This window comes from Odocoileus virginianus, chromosome 21 (genome assembly GCF_023699985.2).
Source record: "Odocoileus virginianus isolate 20LAN1187 ecotype Illinois chromosome 21, Ovbor_1.2, whole genome shotgun sequence".
Lineage (NCBI taxonomy): Eukaryota > Metazoa > Chordata > Mammalia > Artiodactyla > Cervidae > Odocoileus > Odocoileus virginianus.
The window spans coordinates 8,794,010-8,818,820 of NC_069694.1; the positions used below are offsets into that span (position 1 = coordinate 8,794,010).

At 42.9% G+C, this 24,811-nt stretch overlaps 1 protein-coding gene and 1 long non-coding RNA gene across 7 annotated transcripts in view; one reads left to right on the plus strand and one right to left on the minus strand.

Annotated features, from left to right (window-relative positions):
- Positions 1-24,811, minus strand: part of TBC1D1 (TBC1 domain family member 1) — a 227,337-nt gene that overhangs the window by 159,878 nt on the left and 42,648 nt on the right. The window lies entirely within an intron of this gene.
- On the plus strand, positions 6,255-16,245 carry LOC110145248 (uncharacterized). Its single transcript, XR_002316158.2, has 2 exons — positions 6,255-6,699; positions 15,773-16,245. It is a non-coding gene; the product is annotated as an uncharacterized lncRNA (long non-coding RNA).

Below are 24,811 nucleotides of genomic sequence, written 5' to 3' on the forward strand. Positions count from 1 at the left end.
AGGTTCATGGCTTGGAGAGAAATTTGTCTCAGGATGAGTCATACCTTGAATCTCACCCATGTGTGATTTGGATGATATTCAGATGACACTTTGGACTTTTGAGTTGACAGTGGAATGCAATAAATGAATTAATTACAAAAGACATGAATTTGGGGGGATCAGGGGAAGAATGCTATGGAATGAATGTTTACATCCTCCCCAGACTGCTATGTTAAAACCAAATTCCCCAGGGTCTCTGGAGGGTGATTAGGTCATGAAGGTGAAGCCCTCACGAATGGGATTAATGCCCTTATAAAAGAGACCCCAAAGTGATCTTTCTTCCCTCCCACCACATGAGGTTACAGCAAAAAGACTGCTATCTATGAACCAGGAAGCCGGCTCTCACAAGACACCAAATCTTCAGCTAGGATGTCTCAGCCTCTAGACCTGTGAGAAATAAACTGCTGCTATTCATAAGCAACTCAGTCTGTGGTATTTTTGTTACAGCAGCTCGAAAGGACTAAGACTGTCAATAGTAATAGAACATGTGTATGGAGTGCCTACTGTCTACCAGACACTGCTAACACCAGCAAACCTCTGACATGCGTTCAGTAAGGATCAGGCATTGTTCTAAGCATCTTCAGTGCACGAGGCTGGGACCAGGATTACTTTTTCCGATGGGAAATTGAAAAGGTAGAACCAGGATACAGGCTGAAGCACTATGCCAGCCTAACCACTTTACTACCCTAATTATTATCTCAAAACTCTGATGCAGGCTGTTATTTATTGTTTTGCAAACAAGGAAGTAGAAGTTGTTCAGTTGAGTTCAGTTGCTCAGTCGTGTCCGACTCTTTGCGACCCCATGAACTGCAGCATGCCAGGCCTCCCTGTCCATCATCAACTCCCGGAGTCCACCCAAACCCATGTCCATTGAGTCGGTGATGCCATCCAACCATCTTATCCTCTGCCATCCCCTTCTCCTCCTGCCCTCAATCTTTCCCAGCATCAGAGCAAGGTAAAAATCAATCATTCACCCAAGGTCTTGCTTGGTTAGAGCTGAGGCTCTCTTTGCAATGTCAAGAAAGCAACTGGCCCTAAGTGCTATCAACACAGGACTCTGTGCTCTAAGATTTCAGGGATCTAGTCTGGCCAAGAAAGGTTCTGGGGAGAGTTACCAGGTTGCAGACACCAACAGGCTCTGTCAAGGGCAGAAGTTTTGGAGCCAGGGGCTGAGGCAATGCCAGCTAGGCTAGGTGGAGGTGGCCTTGAAATGGGAGCAAATTTTAATGAATCACCAGATAAATGAGAGAGGAAGGGAGGGAAAGGAGGCTAGTTCTCTTTGAGTCTGAGAGAGAAGGGCCCTTTCCGAGGGTACAGCATGGCCAGGGGTTAGTAAGAAGGAAGACAGGCTGCAGCAGGCTACCCCATGAGGCCACCTGACCTGAACCCAGGGCAAACCAGGGACTGGGCTGCTGGATGTGGGGGAGGCTGGAAGCAGTGGTGAAAAGCTGGCCTGAGTGATGGGCTGGGGAACCCCACCTTCCAGTGTCCAGGAAATCCAGCTGGAGGCAGTGTGGACCCTGCACAGCTTAATGAGAATCTGATTCTTGGATTGGGTATATCAGTGGGTCCAGAAAAAGGTTTTTCCTTACATGAGAGACATCACCCTGCCCTTCCCCTCCATGGGCCCACAGCTGGCCAAATCCAGGAAAGCAGCACAGAGCCCCTGGACACCAACAAATTCTGCTTTATAGTTTCAGTCCAACAAACAGTGATTTCAGGTATCTGACTCTATCGCCCTCCATGTGCACAAGGGAACTTACGCCACGGAAATACCCATGAATTCACAGTCACTTGATAAATACTACGGCGCACATCCACGACTGTCCCTAGGGATGCTGCAGTAGACAGTTGCCTGTGCCCAGAGGAATGCCGTAGGGTCCAGGAGGCGCCCAGGACGCGGCATGACCAAGTGAGAAGTGCTGCCAGCAGGAAAAGGGAGGATGCTAAGAAAGCACACGGAGAAGCCTGCACCCCAGCCCCGGGGCAGGGGGACCCTCTAAGACAGCCCGCAGCCTCAAAGGAGGCTGAAGGGTTTAAGGACACACCCCAAGGCCAGTAAAAACCAGCCACTGGGGGGTAAAACAGGAGGAAGACGATCCCTAAACTGCTAAACTGCAAAGCAATAGACTTTGATACTGGACTGTTTATTACATACAGCATTCTTATTTTCTAAGGTGTGTTTTTTTACATTATAAAATACTTCAAAAAATTAATAATATGACAGATACTTAGGTAGATACTACTAGTTTTAACAATTTTAAATATTGTGTGTGTGTGTGTGTGTGTGTGTGTGTAGGGCTTCCCAGGTGGTTTAGCGGTAAAGAATCCACCTACAAAGCAGGAGACTTGGGTTTGATCCCTGGGTTGGGAAGATCCCTTGGAGAAGGAAATGACAACCCACTCCAGTACTTTTGCCTGGGAAATCTCATGAATAGAGGAACGTGGTGGACTACAGTCATGGAGTGGCAGAGTTGGACACAATGACTAAACAATATATTTTTAGCAAAAATATATTTTTTTTAAGAAGTAAAATGTTACTTATAGAGCTCTTCTCCTCCATCCCCAGAGGTAACTACCATCCTGTACTGGGTGTAACTTTCCCTCTGTTTTCATTTATTAACCCCACAGGTATCAATCCATAAACAATAGAAAGTAGCATTTTGTGATTTTTGAAGTTTTTCCTACATGGTATCATAGTATATACATTCTTTTAGGAATTGCTTGTTTATATTCAACATTGTGTTATTTTAACTGCTGAATAATATTCAATTGTATTAAGCTGCATGATTATTACACAATTATGTCTTCCCTTTTTGATGGGCATTTAAAGTTTTACTCCACCTCCCACCTTTTTTTTTCCTTGCCATAACAGTAAACACCCTTGTACCTGTCTCCTTGTGCACATTCCATGATGTATGCCTGGAAGTGGCATTGCTGGGTTACGGGTATTCTCATCTCCGGTGGTACTGCACATGGCCATATTCTGCTGCAGAACCACTGTGCCAATTTATATTCCCACCTACATACGTATGTTCCTGCTTCCTCACGTCCTCACCAATCCTGATGTTAACAAGCTCTTAATCTAGTGAGTGCGATATGTTATTTTCTCACTTTAATCTGCCTTTCCCTAGTTACTAGTGAGCAGTCCACCTTATGCTATTCAGGCTTCCTCTGCTGATGGCCTCTTCACATTGTCAGGCCATTTTCTACTGAGTTGTCTTTTTTAAAAGACTGGTTTGTAGAAATCCAGTACAAATTCTGGATATTAATTCTTACCAATTGTTGTTTTACTTGACAATTACTCAGAAACAATACTATTGAGAGAATCAGTTAAGAGATGAGTGTAGTCTCTTAAATATGGGTACCTTCAACCAAACGATTTTTATTGACTTTAGCAGAGGACCTGGCTTGTATTTTCTTAATGGTTTCATATCTCATGGCCTTGGGCAGCATATGCAAACAGATGTCTAAAATGAAGAGTTCACGTTCATTGCTGAAGAGATACCTACACTAAATGATTAACTACTGTTCTGGAAATGTTAAAGACCCTCAGAGAAGCTGCAAGCCCTATGATGACCACAGACACACTTTAAATCAAAGACCAGATTATCATTTGATTTAGGGTGATTCTTAAAACGTTTTCATTTTTATTCAAATTTTGTTCAATCTGTTTTCTTGATTTCAGTTTAGAATTTGACTTTTTATCATACCTCATAACAATCCTGAAAGTCAGTAATAACATAACCAAAAATTATCGCAACTATTAACATCCTCATAACTAAATCCAAAGACTGGAAAGTTATCATCCTCTTAAATCTCTTTATTTACAGGTGATGAAACTGAAGTTTGAGAGGCTAAGAAATTTATTCATTCATTCATTCAACAAATATTTATTGAGCTTCTACTCTAACAAATATTGTTTAGGTGCTTACTATGTATAAAGCTAAGAATTTCATCTAAATTTAGATATCAAACACTTAAAACAGAATTTAGACATATTTAGTGTCTCCAATGGTGACTTTAAGAGGTAAAATTTTGGAAGTTAAATAGCTTGCACAAAGTCTTTGGTCCATGAGCGGAGGAGGCAAGGTTAAGACCCTGGGATTCTGATCCCAGCAGGGCTTCCAGCCTTGTCATAGGATAGGATATGCCCATGGTGCTTGCTCTGAGTTTGAAACACAGAGATATGCATCCTACAGGAAAACAGGGCTCTGGCATTCACACAATATCATGTCCTCTTTCACAGATGAAATTCAGATCTTCTGGTGAAGAGGGCAATGGACAGGGGATGGGCAGGAGCCTATGCCCTCACTTAACAGAAACCCATGCTTGTGTGGGCCATTGACCCAAGACAAAGATTACTAATGTAGAGAACCCACCATGGAATCAGCTCTGGGAGAAGAGTAAGTACTTATTCTTCTTGGTGAGCCAACCAGACAAGAGTCCCTATGAGGGGCTCACAGTCTAGTAGAGGAGACGAGCAATAAGCATATCAGGAAACCAGTGAAATAAACAATTACAAGGTGTGGTTAAGGGCCTCGAAGGAAGGGAACAAGGTAATGTGAGAGAAAGGCTTGTGGGCAAGGGACTTATTTTAGAATGTGTAGTCAATAGGAGACCCACGTGAGCTAGCCACAGCCCGAGTTGGGAGAAACGCACGTGCAAAGGGTCCGGGAAAGGAAGGAAAAAAGGATCTCTGTGAGCACCGCAGGGAGAGTCAGGTAGGAAACGGCGGGAGATAAAAGCAAGGGACAGATGACTCAAGGCCCTGAAGGCTACGGTAAGCAGCTGGAATTTACTCTAAATATAATGGGGAACTATTGGTGAGTTAAGTAGTAGAATTACATGATTAAATCCCTTACTCAGTCGCTCTGATCATTAAATGGAGAATGGAATACTGGAGTCAGAGATGGGAACAAGAGACCAGTTCTCTAGTTAGGAGGCCATCATGATGGCGGCTTGGATTCAGATGGTGTCAGTGAAAGTTGACAGAGGCAGATAGATTGAAGACATATCTTACAGGGCTTACAAATGGATGGACAGTCGGGTATGAGTGAGAGAGAGGAATCAAGGATGACCTTTAGATTGAAAAAAACTGTGAATAAGGAACCGCTTACAATTTCTTCTCCAATATTTTATGATCTGTCTTGAACTTTTGAACTTCACAGACCTCCAAGGAGGAACGTGAGGGGGACAGAAGGTCGCAACACAGTGATTCTTGTACAAGGAACGGTAGGGCAGTCTGGGACTGGGACCCTCTATCTCTTCCGGAGGTCACCTTTGTGCATCCTTGGGCTGGGCAGGCATCTGGACCCTCGGCCTCTGGCTGCCGCGAGTGGCCTTTCCGCAGCCACATCCAGTCAGCTGCTTGTGAACTGAGATATTCAGAGACATCGCTGCCACCTGCTTTCAGCAGCAGAGCAAAACTACTGACACACGCAACAAATACCGACTCCTGATCTAGAAAGCTCACTAAATTCTGGAATTCAGCAACCACAGAGTAACTCTGCAGGCTTCTCAAGTGATCTAGACTGACATCAGACACATACCAGAACTTTGTAGAGAATCCCAGGCTGCTTTATAAAACTTCTAACGCATTAGAAGCAACATGAGAATTCATGCATATTATTTAACCACGCAGATAATTTAAGATAATCAATGTTAGTCCAAGTTGCAAACGTGTTTCCTATTTTTTTTTTTTTTTTCAGCATTCCACTTCACTCTCCATCTTCTCTCAATGATCGCCTTTGGTTTCTAGGACCTCCTTAAAGATTCTATCTGATTCTTCCAAGACTGGAAAGTGCTGACATGGGAAGCTCTTGACCTGACCCTGGCCTTTTCCCCTCTATCCTTTGCTATTGCCTGCCTCCTGATTTCTCTGCAGGAGCAGACCTTGTTCATACATCATCCAAAGTAGGAGCCTGGGTCTGGAAACAGGGTAGAACCTGGGGACAGCTCTGGGAGAATAAGAAGGAACATGATCCACTTTATATTTACATAGAATGTTCATTAAAGCAGAAATTGTTGTGGTAATAACTAACTCATGTGGCTGGAGCATGGTCCTGGGAGCCACAGGACCACATGCAAAGTGGGCAGGCCCAGGTCAGACAAAGCTGCAAGGGGTCTCAGCACAGCTTACTGTGAGCCTGGGACTCGGGCAAGTTTATTTAACATCCAAGCCCTATTTCCCAATCATAAAATGGAGGTAAGACCCATCCTGTAGGCATCTGAAGTGATCAAAAACACTTAGGTAAAGTACAGGGCAACCAATCAATAAACAGCAGCATTTATAGAATTTCCTAATTTATAATGAACTTTTGCATACATGGTTTCACTTCTTACTACCCTGACTAAATCCAAGTCTTCCATTTTTGGCTAAAGCAGCACCCCAGTGTTCTTCTAACTTCGAAGGGCCAAAATATTTTCACCCTGACTTCCCTCTTTTGCCAACTTTAATTATTGGGAGCAGAAATGTAACACTCAGTGTTAGAGTCATAGAGCCTTGTCTGGACTCAGCAGTGACATCACAGGGGATGAAGTCTGGGCACAGGATACAGGGGTGTGGTGATGGGCACCCATTTGCCAACCCTCCTCCAACCCAGTCCAGTCTCTTGGTTCACAGCAGCAAAGGGTCACTTCTGTTTCTAAGGCTTAGAGGTAAGTCGAAGGCAGCTTTGGTGGGAGTTCTTTCAGTTCAATGATAAACAAGTTTGTTCTCCAGTGCATTCCAGGAATCTTTGACCCATCACCACATATGTGTCTGTATTTGAGTCTATAGTCAAATACATACCTGTTTCTTTGCATAAGGCCCATTTCAAATGCAAAAGGCATTGAAAGATATTAATAGAATTCTTACTTCTAACCCAAGACAACTAGCTAGGAAGTGACAGTCATGATCTGGACTTGGTGTATTGAGTGACTGATTCAACAGCAACATGAAGCATGTGAACTCAAGTACCATTAGAGGTCAGGCTGCTGCTGCTAAGTCACATCAGTCGTGTCCGACTCTGTGTGACCCCATAGACGGCAGCCCACCAGGCTCCCCGGTCCCTGGGATTCTCCAGGCAAGAACACTGGAGTGGGTTGCCATTTCCTTCTCCAATGCATGAAAGTGAAAAGTGAAAGTGAAGTCGCTTAGTCATGTCAAACTCTTCGTGACCCCATGGACTGTAGCCTACCAGGCTCCTCCATCCATGGGATTTCCCAGGCAAGAGTACTGGAGTGGGGTGCCAATGCCTTCTCCTAGAGGTCAGGCAGTAAGTGTATAAATGTGAAACAGCAGGTGGAAGGCAACAGGGAGTGGGGAGGCTGGTGAACAGAGTGTACATGTCAACCTGAAGGCATTCACATGGAATTGCTTTGCTTCAAACACTATGGTTGACAAATTTAAAAAGTCTACAGGCTGCCCATCTGCCACCTTGCGCCACTGTACCATTAATAGAACTTTTGTTAATTGCTTTCATTCAAAATATTTTGACATTCTTTTTTCCTTTCTTTTCTTTTTTTTTTTTTTACTATTAAAAAAAGGAGTATCAGCTCCTTTTTATTTTTACAAGATTTGCTTCTAAGATATTTTATGTAAATTTCTTCTTATGTCTAAATACAGCTTCATGCAAACAGCATTTATGACCAAACAGCTAATGTAGCTACCCATTCTTTTTTCTTGTTGGCTGTGCTCTCTCTCAGCTGTGGTATGTGGGCTGTTTAGTTGTCACACAAGTGCTTAGTTGGGGCATGCAGAATGTCATTCCCTGATGGGATTGAACCCAGGCCCCGCACATTAGGAGTAGAGTCTTAACCACTGGACCACCAGGAAAGTCCCTACATATTCAGTTTTTTAAAAAATAAACAGCCTTAAAATGGTTCTCTAAATTTGGGCAAAAATAAAGTAAAAATTTATTATTGTTGTTGTTGTTGTTTAGTCACTAACCTGTGTCTGGTTGTTTTCTGATCCCATGAACCGTAGCCCGCCAGGCTCCTCTGTCCATGGGATTTCCCAGGCAAAAATACTGGTGTGGGTTGCCATTTCCTTCTCCAGGGGATCTTCCAATCCAGGGACTGATCCCATGTCTCCTGCACTGGCAGGCAGATTTTTTTACCAGACCCGTCCTAAAGAAGGGACAGACTGGTGGCGTCTAGAGGTGTGAAAGCAAATCTAATCCAGAAAAGCTCTCTGGAGGAGGCAGTATTTGAACTAGGAGAGATGGAAGGAATACTTCTCTTAAGCAAAGGAAAAAAAAAAAAAAAAACTCTTCAGGTAAAACAAACAAAGGTGAGCAAAAACAGGAAAGCTGGGCTATTCCAGAAAAATAAACAGTCCTATTTTGTTGGAGAATAGAACACAAAATCTTGGCATTAGAGAGCAAAGTCCAAAAAATCATCTGAGACCAGATGGGCAAGGCCTTTGACTGCCAAACTAAGGAGTTTGGCATTTATTGGCTGGGGAATGGGAGGTAGACAGGCCAGAAGGCAAAAGAGATGAAATGGCCTGATCAGAGAATGGGTTTTCTAGAAGATAAATCTGCCTCTTTGATTTTACAGACCCTTTCTTAAGCGTGATTTTTTTCCTAGACAACTTCAACCTGAAAAAAAAAAAAAAAGTCATTCTTCTCAGCATGTTTTTAAAAGTAAACTTGGTCACCATAAATGTATAGGAGAAAAGGAGACATAGAAACTAGCAGCAAATCCAGCAAACATGGCCATCTGTTTCTGGGACTCTTAGAGATCAGCAAAAATAGCTTTTTAAAAAACACGGAACTATGGCTGAAATCATATTTTCCAGCGTAGGTTTCCACTAGTGACTACTTATAATTTTATTTGTCTGGCATTTTCCATAAAATATACCATCACCAGCACATCATGAAAAGCTATCATCTGTTCCATTATAAATGCAAAGAATGAAAAAGGAAGGATAAGAGGAAGGGAGGAGAGGAGGAAGATGATACATGGCTTGTTAGGAAATGTAAATCAAATGTCAGAATCGACCTTTTCAAAGCAATGATGAAGAAAAAGAAAAACATCAAACAATCTGTTCAGAACTTTTATGAAAAAGTGGTGTAGGATAAAAACACAAAGGGGTTTGGAGTCAGAAAAGCTCTTTTGGAATCTCCACTCTCTCCTTTTATTACTACCTTCTTGTGATGAGATAAATTTCCTCCTTTTTAAATGGTGATATAATTTATTACTTTAATGGTTGTGAGGGATAAAAGTGTCACACTGTGTCATGGATCATAGGTATTTGCCTCTTTCTCTCCTTTGGAAAGGAAGGGATGTGCCTGTTGTATGATAGGGCTGTGGCCATGGGGATTACACAAAGGCAACAGCTGCTTGAGCTCTCCCAACCTCCAAAGGGAGTCTAAACATCCATTTGGTCAGCTTGGGTCTGCATACAAGGGAGAGAGGCAGAGATGCCAGTAACACCAAGGACCAGGCGACAATGATCACTTTGGCTTCACTGGGGCAGGCTTCGAGTGACCTCTCTGGAAGGAATTCATGACCGTACTTCCCCTTTCTCTAGATCAGTATTAATTAATAATGAATAAATATTAAAACTAGTTGACCCCCTTGAGAATAGCATATGAAGCCAAGGGGGAAAGGCACAGAAGGGAGATACAGAGGAAAAAAAAAACATTTGGAGATTTCAAATGTGTTAAAGCACAGTGAGAATAATCTGCTGGAAACACATTCATTTACAAATATTCATTGAGCACCTATTTGGACCAGATGCTGTGTAGGCTGTGAGGACATATCTATTAACGAAAAAGAAAAAAAAAAAAAAAAAAATCCCTGCCCTCACAAAACTTACATCCTAGTGAAGAAAGAGACAATGAACAAAACAATAAATGCACAGTAGATTAAATCTACTGTAGATCTGAATCTACACACATGAATAGAAAAAGAGAAGGTGTAAACTTTGAGGCAGAGTCCTCCTATGATAACACCGGGGATTCTTGGAATTCTGGCCACACACAACAAATAAAGGGCAGGGATTTTTGTGGAAAAGAGTGACAGTGGAAATTACATGCTGCAGACTAATATGAATTTGTCATTCTGAAAGAGAGAAAGGAGAGAAGTGTGTATGTGCATTGGGACCTCCGGGTATTCTCCTGAATTACCTTAAGGAGAAAATTGGGGGAGAGGGTGCACATGTTCCAGCAGCAAGATGGAGAGGGCAATTTCTTTTTCACCTTTTACAATTTCTTAAATCTGTCAGGTTACAAATGATTCTTAACTTCCTTGGGCTTTACAGTATTTTCCAAATAAATACAAAAATAGTTAAAGAGGGATGAGTGAGTTCTACATGTATTAACACAAAAATCAGTTTGCAATACATAAAGTGGAAAATCTAAGTTACAGAGCTTTGTAACTTGTGATCACATGTATGTAATACAGTTTTTTATAATGGCAACTCACGTTAGACAGCTTAGTTATCCCGCCGAAGTCTCAGTGATTCACCTCTGAGCCTTTCCCTTTTTACCGCCCACACACAACATCACTAAAGAATGGCTTCTGTCTTGGAGTAGCCTTCCAAATGTATCCCTTCTTTTCCATTCTGTTTGTCGCTGTTCTAGGTTAGCTGTCATCATCTCTCACTCGAACAACTGCATAAATCTCCTTACTGGTCTCAGTACATGCGCCACAAACTAAATTTGCTTCTCAAAACATCAACCCTCCCTTGATTCTCCAATGAGCACTGTGGATTGAGTCCAGTCTTAGCATGGCTTCCAACACTCTTCCAAATCTGGCCTATCCTACCAGCAGTAGACAATGATTCCTGTCTAATAATGGTTTCCTCCACTCCTCTTTACTAGCAGAACCCTAATTTTGTGCAATTAATGAACAGAGACTCTTGATCTCAGGCTTTAGCCCCAAGCGATATGCTATGGGTTGACACATAGCAGGCAATCACTTCTTTATTCTTTTTTAACTAAATGAACAAATAGTATAAATTAGTCATGTTTATATGATTCCTCTTCGCAAATGATTAGTCTACAAGTCAACATGTAACCCAGTTCTGGCCAATGAGATACTACAAGTATGTCCCATCCTTCCTGTTTGGAACTTACAGCAGCCATCTTGGAACCATGAGATCACAGAGAAGAAGGCTAGAAAAATCGACGTGCTAAGTCTGGCAGAATGTAATGAGATGAAAGCTTATGTTATTGATGATATAGATCCAGCGACTCTGGAATTGCTTACCTCCAAATCCTGAGATAAAAGCCTGTGTTATTGATGATCCAGAGTGGTAGATCCAAACACTCTGAAACTCCTTACTTCCAAATTCTTATTAAAGGATATATCAAAATATCTTTATTGCCTAAATTGGACTTTCATATGCCTATGAATCACTTGGAAATCTCATTAAATTGAAAATTCTGATTCAGTAAATTTGAGGTGGGGCCCGAGACTCTACATTAATAAAAGACTCCCAGGTGATGCTGCTGTCCAAGGACCACATTTAGAGAAAGGAGGATGTAAACCACTACAAAATGGACATTCTATTACTTTTAGCTGGCAAGTATGGGTTGAAAGGTATGAATGCTAAATTTCACCTAATTACTTTTAGCTGAACTTATCCATACTGCCTACTGTCCCTCCCCACATACCAAGCTAACTACACTAATCATCCAAACTTCTCAACACATACAAAAAGCCTCCTGAGCCTGCCTCATGCTCATCCTTTACTTGAAGAAGCTTCTGTAGATTTTACCACTATTCCACACATCAGCCTGGGTCACTTTTTTCACTCACTGATTTTATTTGCACTCACTCCCATATATGTTTCCCTAGGGTCTTTTATTCAAGTCATTATTAAACAATTACAGCTACTTGTTTAATGGACAAGATGATTTTGAAAGACTTGAAATTTAATTGCAAAACTGTTGAATTCCCTAGTAGATTTTATATGTTATATTATGGTTGTATTCCATTTCAGTAGCATGGAAATTAAAAACCACATAAACAGTGTTCTATTGCCAGTAATGACATGCATGTGTCTCTCCTTGAGTAATGCTTAATTGCACATGGCACTTCAACAAATTTTTTATCTTCTGATATTAATATGCATCAGCTTGAAACTGAGCTCATACGAATTTTTCATGCTCACTCTCAGATTACAAACACCATCTCTCTCTTATCTCTCTAAGAAACTCCTACCTGATTCTATTTCATTAATTATCAACATGCTTTTCTTAGCACACTGCATTTCCAAGTATTTTTTTTTAAAAAACATTACTCTGAAATTTAGCATTCGTACCTTTCAGCCCATGCTTGCCAGGAAAGGCCTCCAACGACTCGATTAGAATGCAAGTTATGTCGAGTGTCGGGATGGGAGGAGGTGAAGGAGATGAGTCCCCGCAGCTGTCAGATAGCACATCAATCAGCAGGTGATGGCTGCACACCATCAATCAGACGTGCTGATGTGCTTTGATTTCCACTGTAAATGAGCACAATTTATCTGCCGGCCCAATCAACCTAACACCATCACAAAATCTGTGCAAACGAGGACATGAGGAATAACTAAAAAAAGCAGGACTCCAGAGATGGAGGATTTTATTCAAATTCTACCAATGACTCTGCACAAGAATATCACCTTTCCCTTGCCCCTCAATACCCCGCTTCCCCCACCAAATCAGCAGAACTTAAAGTCACACACTGTAAAAGTGACAATCCAAAACTACTTTATGGGGACTTTCCTGGTGGTTCAGTGGCTGAGACTCTGCACTCCTAATGCAGGAGGTCTGGGTTTGATCCCTGGTCGGGGCACTAGATCCCACATGCCATAACTAAGAGCTCAAATGCAGCAACTAAAGATCTTACATACCACAGTGAAGATCAAAGATCCTGTGTGCCACAACTAAGACCTGGAACACCCAAATACAATTTTTAAAATAAATATTAATAAATAAATAAAACTACCCTATGACATCCACAACAGATTCAGCAAAGACTGAAACAAAAATCTCAAAGAACTGTGTGAGGATACTGGGATGAACAGATAAATCATCTCAGGGCTCCTGGTATGAGCTGGAAGCCACCAGGCTACAAGTAACCGCAGGCTCTGTGACAGTCTCAGCCTTGCCAATACTTCTAGCTCATTGCTGTTTTCCAGGTAAATCTTTCCCACCTTCCACCTCCTTCAAATTCCACTACATTAATGGTGAACGGTTTGTAATCCCATGAAAGGATTATTCATAGTCTGAGGACTCTTAGGTATAATATGTAGATTTGTGTCCTGGCAAAGCACAGTGGCATGGTAAAGTACATATCAATTATCATCTGTATCTGAACTTCATGTTAATATTCTGAAAGCTAAAACTCATAACTTACTGCCTTGCTTGTCCAGGCAAAGACTGTGACCTCTTTCAAGACTTTCAGTACTTACTGCTCTTGGACAAATACTATAGCCACTTTACAGATCCTGAGTGCTTTACTGAGCAGATACCCTGAGCTCTTTAAAATATTTATTTTGAACATCCCTTTCAAATACCCTTTTTGAAGTCTGTTAATTTATAACCATAAGGTCCACTTCCCCTCTTGCTAAGTGTCATTATATCCTGTCTTCTCTAGCTGAGAGTCATGAGGCCCTTCCCCGAATGCTGACCAAATCATTTGGTATGTTTTGATATAGGAACGTATCTGTGAAACCAATGCAATTTACCAAATATTTCCATAACCCCCTTAAATTCTTATGTCCCTTTGCAACCCATTCCTCCTTCTGCCCTATCCCCAAGCAACCACTGAACCACAGATTTGTTTTCTTCACTAAAGATTAGTTTGCATTTTTGGGGTTTTCTATAAATGGAATGATATAGCATATATTCTTTTCATCAGTGAGGGGAGAGCCTGTCTTATTCAGTAAAAGATTTTGAGGTTTTGCACAGTGCTATGTGCATCCTTTTTATTGTGAGTAGCATTTTACTTGCCACCTGTTGATGGACATCTGGGTTGTTTTCAGTTTCTGGGCTGGTTTCCATTTTTGGCTATCACATATAAAGCTGCTAGGGGCACTGGTACACAAGGCTTGGTGGAGACGTGTATTTTTGTTTTCATGTAGATTCCGATCACCGTACTGAAATTTTGCAAAACCCCAGTGGCACAGCCGGCTTGTGGTTCATGGGCTGAGAAGACAACTAGCTTTGGCAACAGCAGAACTTCCACTCCACACGCCCTCTCCAGACCCCACTGGTCCCCTGCCGCCCCCTCCCCGGCCCCCCTGCAGCCGCCACAACTCACTTCCTCTTTCTGGGGCCAATGCCTCTAATTCTTTTCCTTAACCCTTCAATGCCCTAGTCACGGTCTAGCCTCTCCCTGGCGAAACGACAGACCTGTTTCCTTCCTATTCAGACAAGACAAAGGGATTGCTTTAACAGATTCATATATGGGTTTTTCCAACGTTTCTAATCTATTCAGACTGTCTGTATGATAGTCAAGACACCAAAGCAAGCGCCAGTTAAATTCAAAGTAAGATATCAAAGTGTATCGCTTCCACCTATCTTCACATTACCACTTTGACTGGCACCTTCTTTTAGAGAGCCAATGTTTCTTTCTTTCTTTTTTTTTTTTTAGAGCCAATGTTTCTTGGCATAAACAAAATATTATGGCTTTCTTCATATTTGTTCCAGCTTCACTGTAGACAGGTTGGAAAATTATAATTTTAATGAAGGCCTCTTTGTTGTCAACACTCAAAATGTCCACGTTTCCAAATGAATCACAGCTGACTTTTATTTTGGCTGTAATTCCAAGATGAAATTGTCTCAGTGAATCCACATTTTAAAATTTCAGCCCATATCTGTTCACTAGATTCTATCCAAAAGACCTAAAATGTATCCCATTTCACAACTGTGAAACAGAACTGCTACTGTTTAGCTACGAATATAGCACTAAGTTTAGACTTACATAAAGGCTTTGTATGGGAATCCTGGATGTCACATTATAATCTTTTGGTATCTGTTCCCTTTGGTATAGAAACACTGTGGACTGGTTGGTAATGTAGAAGCATAAGGCAGGGTTCAAAAATTACATACGTAACATCTTTTGTAGCAGTAAACCTGTGACAACATGGAACAAAGCAGGCTGGACCAGGGTGCTGGCTTTTGCTCCTAGGTTCTTCAGAGACCACACTGAATACCAGCTCAAGGTTTTACTTTGGGCCCAAACTCAGTGACCAATCTGGGTCAGCCATGCAACGGCCTGAGATATATTTATTAAGATGCACTTAAGTATTTTATTTCATTTACAATTTTAACATACTGTTTCATGTATTTCTTACAAGTAAGATTTTTAAAAACCAGTCTTACTTTGTTAAAATTCAAATCACTTATTTGAGCCCCAATTCTCTGTCTTTCTGTGTAACTGTCTGGCACAAGTCTTAGTTTTGCCCTGCCAACCCCTTCCTGGAGCTATGGACCGGTCAACCACCAACCCAACAAGGAAAATTAACAGCTACATGCCCAAAATAACTTCCTTAGAGGTCAGTTGAGAATGGGTTGGTTCTAGAACTTTGCTTCTTTAAAATCAGAAAAATACTATTTCAGATAATTTGGGTTTTGGTGGGGCTTTTTTTTTGAGAAAATTTAATTATTCATGCATTTTCTTTTTTCCAACTATATTGAATATAACTGACATATAACATTGTATGTTTAAGGTATACAAATAATTTCATATAGATACATAAATGATTACTACAATAAATTTAGTTAAAAACCATTAAAATTTTTGTTTTTTTAAGAACAGAACACTCTCCAGGCGACATCCTGAACAGGAGGTTGTTCCTTTGGCCCTCGAATTGAGACAGGCTGGGACCTGGGACCCTATGCTTCAATGCTGCGGTGCTTGCACCTGGACATATCTCCCCACCAGCAACAAAATATAAAGAAACTGTATGGAACTAAAAATAACTGCGGTCATGGGCTGTGAGGGCAAATTCTGGACAAAAGATACAAAGAGACCAAAAAGCCCAAGAGCCACTTCTGAAGAGCTTGGAGCACACGCAGGGTACTGCGCAGGCCCCCTGCACATAACACCAGCTAAGACGTGGACATAACACCTAAGGCACCCCTCCAAGCCCGCCCCCTGGGCACACCCTGCCCTCTGCGCATATAAGGAGCCAGCTTGCTCCCCAGAGCAAGCAAACAAGCAAGGAACCTGTTGTTTCTTCTCCTTCCCCTGAAGCTGGGGCCCCAGTAAACCGTCTGAATTTCCTGTCTGGCCTCTGATCAATTTCTATTGATTAAGGAGGCCAAGAACCCTGGTGAGTAACAACACTTGGTCAAAAGCAGGAGTACCTTCTCTCCAACAAAGCCCAAATTTTCCTTACCCACCAAAATGACACACGCCATCACATCCCTGATTCCTCCCAAGCAAGAAATACTCCAGGTACTAACTAAGCACAAGCAAAGCAAAGGACTTCCCTTCATTAGGCAGCTAGCCCCTCTCCAGGAATACGAACCCCCAGCAATGCCACATGTGACCCAGCCTAAGAGTCCAAGTAAAAAATATCTGACTACAAGCTTTACGTGGAAATTCTGAGCAACCAGTAACAACGATAAAGTCCAACCCTGCACAGTTTAAGAAACAATTCTGATCCAAGAAGTCTCTTGAAGAAGAACCTGTTTCCAATTGATAAGTGTGGTTATATCTTGGTGTAGAATGGGGATTGGGAAGTAGAGAGACTTAACAGTTTATCCTTTACCCATATCTGAATTAATTGAATTTCTATAATTAGCATTTATTGTAATTAAATGTTTTAAATGAAAAAATACTTTCCTTGGTTCTGAGTTTTTTTCTCCAGCCCTCCTCATAGTGGACATAAAGCATTTTTAGGCTGCCCAGCATCACATGACTGTCTTATTTAGGGAGAAATTCTCAAATAGGTGGCAACATGGCCCCCTCTGCTGACGGGGGACAAATATTCACACTCTCTCCCTTTCTGGCAATCAGTGTTGGCTCTGCCAGACAACCACGTGTTCATTCCTGTCTGGGACTTGAAGCTCGAAGGGGTAATTTCAGGTCATAGGTCAGTGAGATCAGACTCACAAGGAGGGCAGCGTCTGTGGAGTCCAGTGGGGCCGCAGCTCACAGCCAGGGGTGGGAGCGCGGAGGACACTGGTGTCTGGTGGCAGGGGTGTCAGAGTGGTGCCCTTAGCAAGTACTCCTGGGCTACAGCCTCGGCCATGGTTCCGCCTGCCTGGCTCCCCTTGGTTGCTGCTCATTTGTGAGGCTGGATTATCTCGGTCTTTATGTTGATTCTGAGAACTACCCTACATCCTTTCAATAAATTCTTTTTCTGCTTATGTCATCCAGGGTTGATTCCTGGAGCCAAGAATTGTGACCCAGAATTTGTCCATTCATTCATCCAATAAAGTATTTTATTTTTCCTTTTTTTTTTGGTCAGGCCACACAGCTTGTGGGATCTTAGTTGCCAGACCAGCGATCAAATCCGTGCCCTCTGCAGTGGAAGTGTGGAGCCCTAACCATTAGACCACCAGGGAAGTTTCCCAACAAAGTATTTACCTGCCTAATATGTGCCCAATACTGCTCTAGGCACAGGGATTCTGCTGTGAGCAAAATTAAAATCCATTCGCTCGAGGAGGTTATAGCCCAGAGGATCTCATTTCCTCCTGGCCCTGGCCTCCTTTGCCTTTCTCTGGAAGCCTGTTTTCATCTGATACTACCCCTCTAGGCCTAAGCCAAGCCAAGCCGAGCTGGCTTTTCTATCTCCCCTGACATCAAGGAGCAAGGACGTTCTCATGTCCTCCTGGCCTTGCTCTTGAGTTCAGGCCAGATCTGTGGTTTTGACACCATGCACAGTCATTCATGGTCATTTCATAAGTGTCTGCCAGCACCTAGACTATTTGAGACACCCTGCTAGGAGTTGAGTCACAATGTTGAAGCAGTCACTGTCCTCAGGGATATTACAGTGAGGCAGCAAAGACAGACAACAGACATTTAAGGAAGCTGTCAAGGGTGATGTAGGCCAGGGAAAAGAAAGCATGTTGCCCCAGAATACATAACAGGAACACCTTGCCAGCTTTAGGAGGGAGCCAGGGAAGGCTTCCTGGGGGAAGTGAGTTTTAAGCTGAGACATGAGGGATGACTTAAAGTTGGATAGCTGAAGATGAGAGAGAGCAGAACAGTCGGAAGGAACAACAGGGACTTCCCTGGGGGTCCAGTGGCTAAGACCCCACCCTCCCAGTGCAGGGGGCAAGGGTTCAATTCCCGGTCAGGGAGCTAGATCCCACATGCTGCAAGTGAGACCTGATGTGGTCAAGTAAATAAATAATTTTTAAAAAGATGGAACATGCAATATACCAGAAGCAAGAGAGGGCACAGCACGTCGAGAAAAGGGAAGGAGTTCAGTATGGTGGGGGCAAGAAACATAGGCACTTGTGAGGGAGGGACAGTGGTTAAGGTGAGGCTGGAGGGGCAGATAAAGAGCCTTATTGGCACTCCACAGCTTTATTCCCAGAACAGTCAGAAGCCATCTGCGGAGGAGCTCAAGCAGAGGTGGCAACAGAAGGGCGTACTGTTGGTTCTGCAAATTAGAAAGATCACCGCATGTCAGGTGGAATGAACTGGGGACGGGAAATACAGAGACACCAGGATTATTTCAGAGCTCACCAAGAGTTCAGAATAGAAAAACTACACTCCAGGTGGACAGTGGTAAAGAATCCGCCTGCCAATGCAGGAGATGCAGGAGATGCCAGTTCGATCCGTGGGTTGGGAAGATCCCCTGGAGAAAGAAATGGCAACCCACTACAGTATTGTTGCCTGGAAAACTCCACGGACAGATGAGCCTGGTCGGCTATAGTCCATGGGGTCCCAAAGAGTCGGACACGACTGAGTGACTGAGCATGCATGTAAGAACTAGCAGGGGCAGGAGAGATGAAAAGAAGCAGGAATAGTCAAGGGACATGTATTGGGTACAATCAAAAAGACTTTGTGAGTGATGGGTGGGTATGAGGTGAATAAGGAGAGAGAGAAGTCACAGATGACCCCCAGGTGTCTGATTTGCGTAGCCAGGTGGATAGGAGGCCTTCAACCAAAAATAAACAAAATGCTGAAGAGGAAATGACTTTAGTTTGCTTGTTCGTCTTCAGTTTAAAGTGACCAAGGAGAACTGCCTGATTGGCAGCTACAGATGTGGACCCAGATTTCTGTGCAGAGATACGAGGTAGAGGATGGGAGCTAGGATCACATGGGCAATGACTGAGGTCTGGGAGTGGTGAGACACCCCTGCGGCTGACACAGTCATGGGGTGGGCTGTGTTATTCTTACAAAGGTTCATTGCCCCTTCCTGGGGGGAGATTCAACTTTGCCACCTTGCTGTTGCCACGTGACTTGTTTTGACCAATGATATGCAAGTGGAAATGACATGGATCACCTCCTTCTGTACAGAAAGCTGACCTTTAAGGTCAGCTCAGCGTTCTCCATGGGGCTGCCCAGGTGGCGCTAGTGGTAAAGAACCCGCCTGCCAATGCAGGAGACACAGGAGACCTGAGTTCGATTCCTGGGTCAGGAACATCCCCTGGAGGATGGCATGGCAGCCCACTCCAGCATTCTTGCCTGGAAAATCCCATGGACAGAGGAGCCTTGTGGGCTGCAGTCCATGGGGTCACAGAGCTGGACACGACTGAAGCACCTAAGCACATATGCCTGCAGGGTTCTCCACGGTTCCTTCTCTGTCTGCTATGATGAGCAGCAACATTCCAGAGAGAGGCTGCACGGTCGGCCTGGACCTCATTATAAAGATTTCGAGTCACCAAGTGGTAGGCAATTCACAATGAATACATAGCTAGAACAAGAAATAAATATGTGTTGTTATAAGGCACTGAGATTTGTTTGTTACTGCAGCAAAACCAAACCTACTCTGACTGATACAGGTGGGAAGAGAAGCAGGTCTATGGCAGAAACCTGCAGAAAAGCGACATTTATCAGCTGATACAGTGGAGCCTGCAGAGAAAGCCCACTCCTGCCCTAGCTTCTGACTCACAGAAACCTCTGCAAATTACCTCTTGCATTCACCTCTGGCCTACCTTGTTTTTGGGTCTTCGGCCTGGAGGTCGTCTGGGCAGCCTGATGTACATTTGCTCCTGGCACAGGCCTGGGGACACCTTGCACTGTGGTGTCCACGCCTCTTCTGACTCATCCTGAGCTGCTGGGCTTGATTCCTGGATGTGTCTTCAGACCAACAGCTGTCCTGCCAGTTGACCTTTCCAGGTTCCAATCAGCCTGATTCTTCTTGTCTTCTCACTCACACCACCCCCTCCCGCCCAACTCCACCACCAGCACACACTGACGTGTAAGCGTCTTCACTGACACTGAACACATGCAATAGAGACGGCTTCTGCTCCTCTTTGACCTGGGACAGGCTCTTCCACAGGCCACCCCGCTCTCCTGCCTTCCAGGCTCCCTTTCCCATAGATCAGGACTGAGAATGCCACCATCTATTTAGAAGCCCTTTTTTTCCCAAATGAATAGGACTATGCCACTTCTGTGGTTTTGGTCCAGCCCTCAAACCAGAGGTAACCAGTCTGCCAGGACAATTATGATCAGCATTGAAGTCAAGATAGAGAAACATATCTACCTTTTCTTAAGTTTACCCATTGTTCAACGTTCTGTACATTTTGTCCACAACATTAGCTGTTAACATTTACTGAAAGCTTATTAGGAGACTTCCCTCGTAGCCCCAGTATCCTCGCCTGGAAAATCCCATGGACAGAAGAGTCTGGCAGGCTAGCATCCATAGGGTCGCAAAGAGTTGGACATGCAGAGCGCGAACACTGGCCCTGCAGAGAGGCCCAGTGGGAAAGAACCCATCCTGCGGAGCAGGGGACGCAGGCTGATCCCTGGTCAGGGAACTGGGATCCCTCAGGCTGCAAAGCAGTTAAGCCCACACACCACAGCTACTGAGTCCGCAAGCCACGACGTGAGAGTCCGTGCGCCGCAGCGAAAAGATCCCGCACAACTTACTCGATGGCAGACAAGGTGCTGAATATTTAACACACCATTTATTTTGTGTCTCACAGGCAGTCTAAGAATAGTATTATTTTTTCTATTTTACAAGTGGTAAAACAGATTTTAAAAGTTCACATATTTGCCTAAGAAAACACAGCCAATACCAGTAAGGTTGAAAGTCTACCTAACTCCTGAGTCCTTGTTTCCTAGTCTTCTGCTATATGTGTGTGTATGTTGAGATATATATACGTGTATGTGTGTGTGTAAATACTTGCGTGTGTGTGTATGTATATATATCAGTTCAGTTCAGTCGCTCAGTTGTGTCCAACTCTTTGTGACCTCATGAATCGCAGCATGCCAGGCCTCCCTGTCCATCACAAACTCCCGGAGTTTACTCAAACCCATGCCCATCGAGTCAGTGATGCCATCCAACCATCTCATCCTCTGTCGTCCCCTTCTCCTCCTGCCCCCAATCCCTCCCAGCATCAGGGTCTTTTCCAATGAGTCAACTCCTCGCATCAGGTGGCCCAAGTATTGGAGTTTCAGCTTCAGCATCAGTCCTTCCAATGAACACCCAGGACTGATCTCCTTTGGGATGGACTGGTTGGATCTCCTTGCAGTCCAAGGGACTCTCAAGAGTCTTCTCCAACACCACAGTTCAAAAGCATCAATTTTTCGGCACTCAGCTTTCTTCACAAACTCTCACATCCATACATGACCACTAGAAAAACCATAGCCTTGACCAGACGGACTTTTGTTGGCAAAGTAATGTCTCTGCTTTTTAATATGCTATCTAGGTTGGTCATAACTTTCCTTCCAAGGAGTAAGCGTCTTTTAATTTCACGCAGTCACCATCTGCAGTGATTTTGGAGCCCAAAAAAATAAAGTCTGACACTGTTTCCACTGTCTCCCCATCTATTTCCCATGAGGTGATGGGACCAGATGCCATGATCTTAGTTTTCTGCATGTTGAACTTTAAGCCAACTTTTTCACTCTCCTCTTTCACTTTCATCAAGAGGTTTTTTAGTTCCTCTTCACTTTCTGCCATAAGGGTGGTGTCATCTGTATATCTGAGGTATTGATACTTCTCCCGGCAATCCTGATTCCAGCTTGTGCTTCTTCCAGCACAGCGTTTCTCATGATATACTCTGCATATAAGTTAAATAATCAGGGTAATAATATACAGCCTTAATGTACTCCTTTTCCTATTTGGAACCAGTCTGTTGTTCCATGTCCAGTTCTAACTGTTGCTTCCTGACCTGCATACAGGTTTCTCAAGAGGCAGGTCAGGTGGTCTGGTATTCCCATCTCCTTCAGAATTTTCCACAGTTTATTGTGATCCACACAGTTGAAGGCTTTGGTGTAGTCAATAAAGCAGAAATAGATGTTTTTCTGGAGCTCTCTTGCTTTTTTGATGATCCAATGGATGTTGGCAATTTGATCTCTGGTTCCTCTGCCTTTTCTAAAACCAGCTTGAGCATCTGGAAGTTCTCGGTTCAAGTATTGCTGAAGCCTGGCTTGGAGAATTTTGAGCATTACTTTACTAGCATGTGAGATGAGTGCAATTGTGCAGTAGTTTGAGCATTCTTTGCCATTGCCTTTCTTAGGGATTGGAATGAAAACTGACCTTTTCCAGTCCTGTGGCCACTGATGAGTTTTCCAAATCTGCTGGGATATTGAGTGCAGCACTTTCACAGCATCATCTTTCAGGATTTGAAATAGCTCAACTGGAATTCCGTCACCTCCACTAGCTTTGTTCGTAGTGAAGCTTTCTAAGGTATATAAGTATATATATTCGTCCATATAAATGGTGGTGATGGTTTAGTCACTAAGTCGTGTGCTACCCTACTCTTTGTAACCCCATGAACTATAGCCCACCAGGCTCCTCTGTCCAAGGGATTTCCCAGGCAAGAATACTGAAGTGGGTCACTATTTCCTTCTCCAGGGGATCCTCCCAATCCAGGGACTGAACCGAGGTCTGCTACATTGCAGACTGATTCTTTACCGACTGAGTCACCAGGGAACCCTACCTACGTATAATGTGTATGTGTATGTACCCATATATATGCATGTGAGTCTACTGGCATATGTGTATGTTTATTACAGATGTATAGATAAATATGTGTAAGGATGTGTGTACATATATGTAGGTGTGTATATAACTATGTGTGTATATATGTTTATATGTGTTCATGAGTACATATATGTGTGTATATATATCTACTGCTAACTGCTAAGTTACTTCAGTCATGTCCAACTCTGTGTGACTCAGGCAAGAAGACTGGAGTGGGTTGCCATTTCCTTCTCCAATGCATAAAAGTGAAAAGTGAAAGTGAAGTCGCTCAGCCATGTCCAACTCTTCGAGACCCCATGGACTGCAGCCTACCAGGCTCCTCCGTCCATGGGATTTTCCAGGCAAGAGTACTGGAGTGGGGTTCCATTGCCTTCTCCGGTATATAAATCTATAGGGATAAAAATCTTCCAAACTCAGGTTAGAAAGTATGGAAGGTAATATATTGTGTTTTAACCACCTGGTATCACACCTAGTACAATACAATATTTCAATAGAAGTTTTAAAACTCTTAAATTTATTAAGTTTTGAGTTTATTAAATAAACTCTTTTCAAATTATATTTTACACTAAAGTTACCTAGAAATTGCTTTGTGAGAGCAGGAAGCCAGGACCCCCGGGTTCCAGTCCTGGCTCTGCTGCTGTCTGGCAGCACGTAGCTTCTCTGAGTCAAAGCTTCCTAACTGGAGACTTCCCTGGCAGTCCAGTGGTTAAGACTCTGCGCTCCCAATGCAGGGGGTACGGGTTCAATCCCTGATCAGGTAGTAAGATCTCATATACTGTATGGCAAAAAAAAAAAAAAAAAAGTACTAAAAGTGCCTAAAAACAAAATTAAATGACAAAGTTCCCTATCTGCAAAATGAAGGAGTTTGACTTGACGCCTTATCAGGGTTGTTTCTGCTCAGAAGACTTAAAATGTCAAATAAAATTGCTTTTAAAAGAACAGCTTTATATTTAAAGTAGATTTGATTTTCTAGTGCCTTTTTCCTATTTTAAAAGCCTTGTAAAATTATTTTTCCCATGTATCAATGAGAACAATAAAAGTTGATTTAATATGACCTTCAGTTTAATGAATGCACTAAAGCGGTACAATTATGAAACATCACTGGTAATTCTTAGTGTCCCACATCAATTAAAAGCTCAGAAATGGAAAAGACTGCATATTCTCTCTATGTTTAGCAGGCTAGACAATGAATCATGAAAGGAATCAGTTATAGAGACCCGATAGAAGCTATTTCTGTAAAAGGCAAACTAAGGTCCAGTCTCAACATATCCTTTGGAAATGCCTGGGAGTTAGGTTCCGGAGACCTCACTGAAGATTCAACTGTTTATTCTGGCAAAAGCCCACAATTGCAATCTTTAGCTGCCACTGGGGAGAAAACAATGACAGAGGAGCTGAAGACTTTCTCAGATGATTCCAAAGTTGTCAGTCAAAATTCTATCAACTGAAGTCGATGGAGAAACAAAAAGAAACAGCTACAGAACTTTTAGGTCTAATTTATTATTTCAAAAATTGATTTCTCTATCCTGGTCAGTTCCTATCATGAGGGCAAAGTGAATTAGATTCAAGGCACAGGAAAGAGTACCAGTATTTTACATTAAAGGATAAGTCTCAAAAACACTGGGTGTGAATGAGTTAGAATAGAAAATAATGAGTGGAGAAGAGAAAGGTTGGGGTTACTGGGGACAACAGGACTTCATTCTCTGGAATCTGTGTGACAATTGAAAACAAAATACCTAT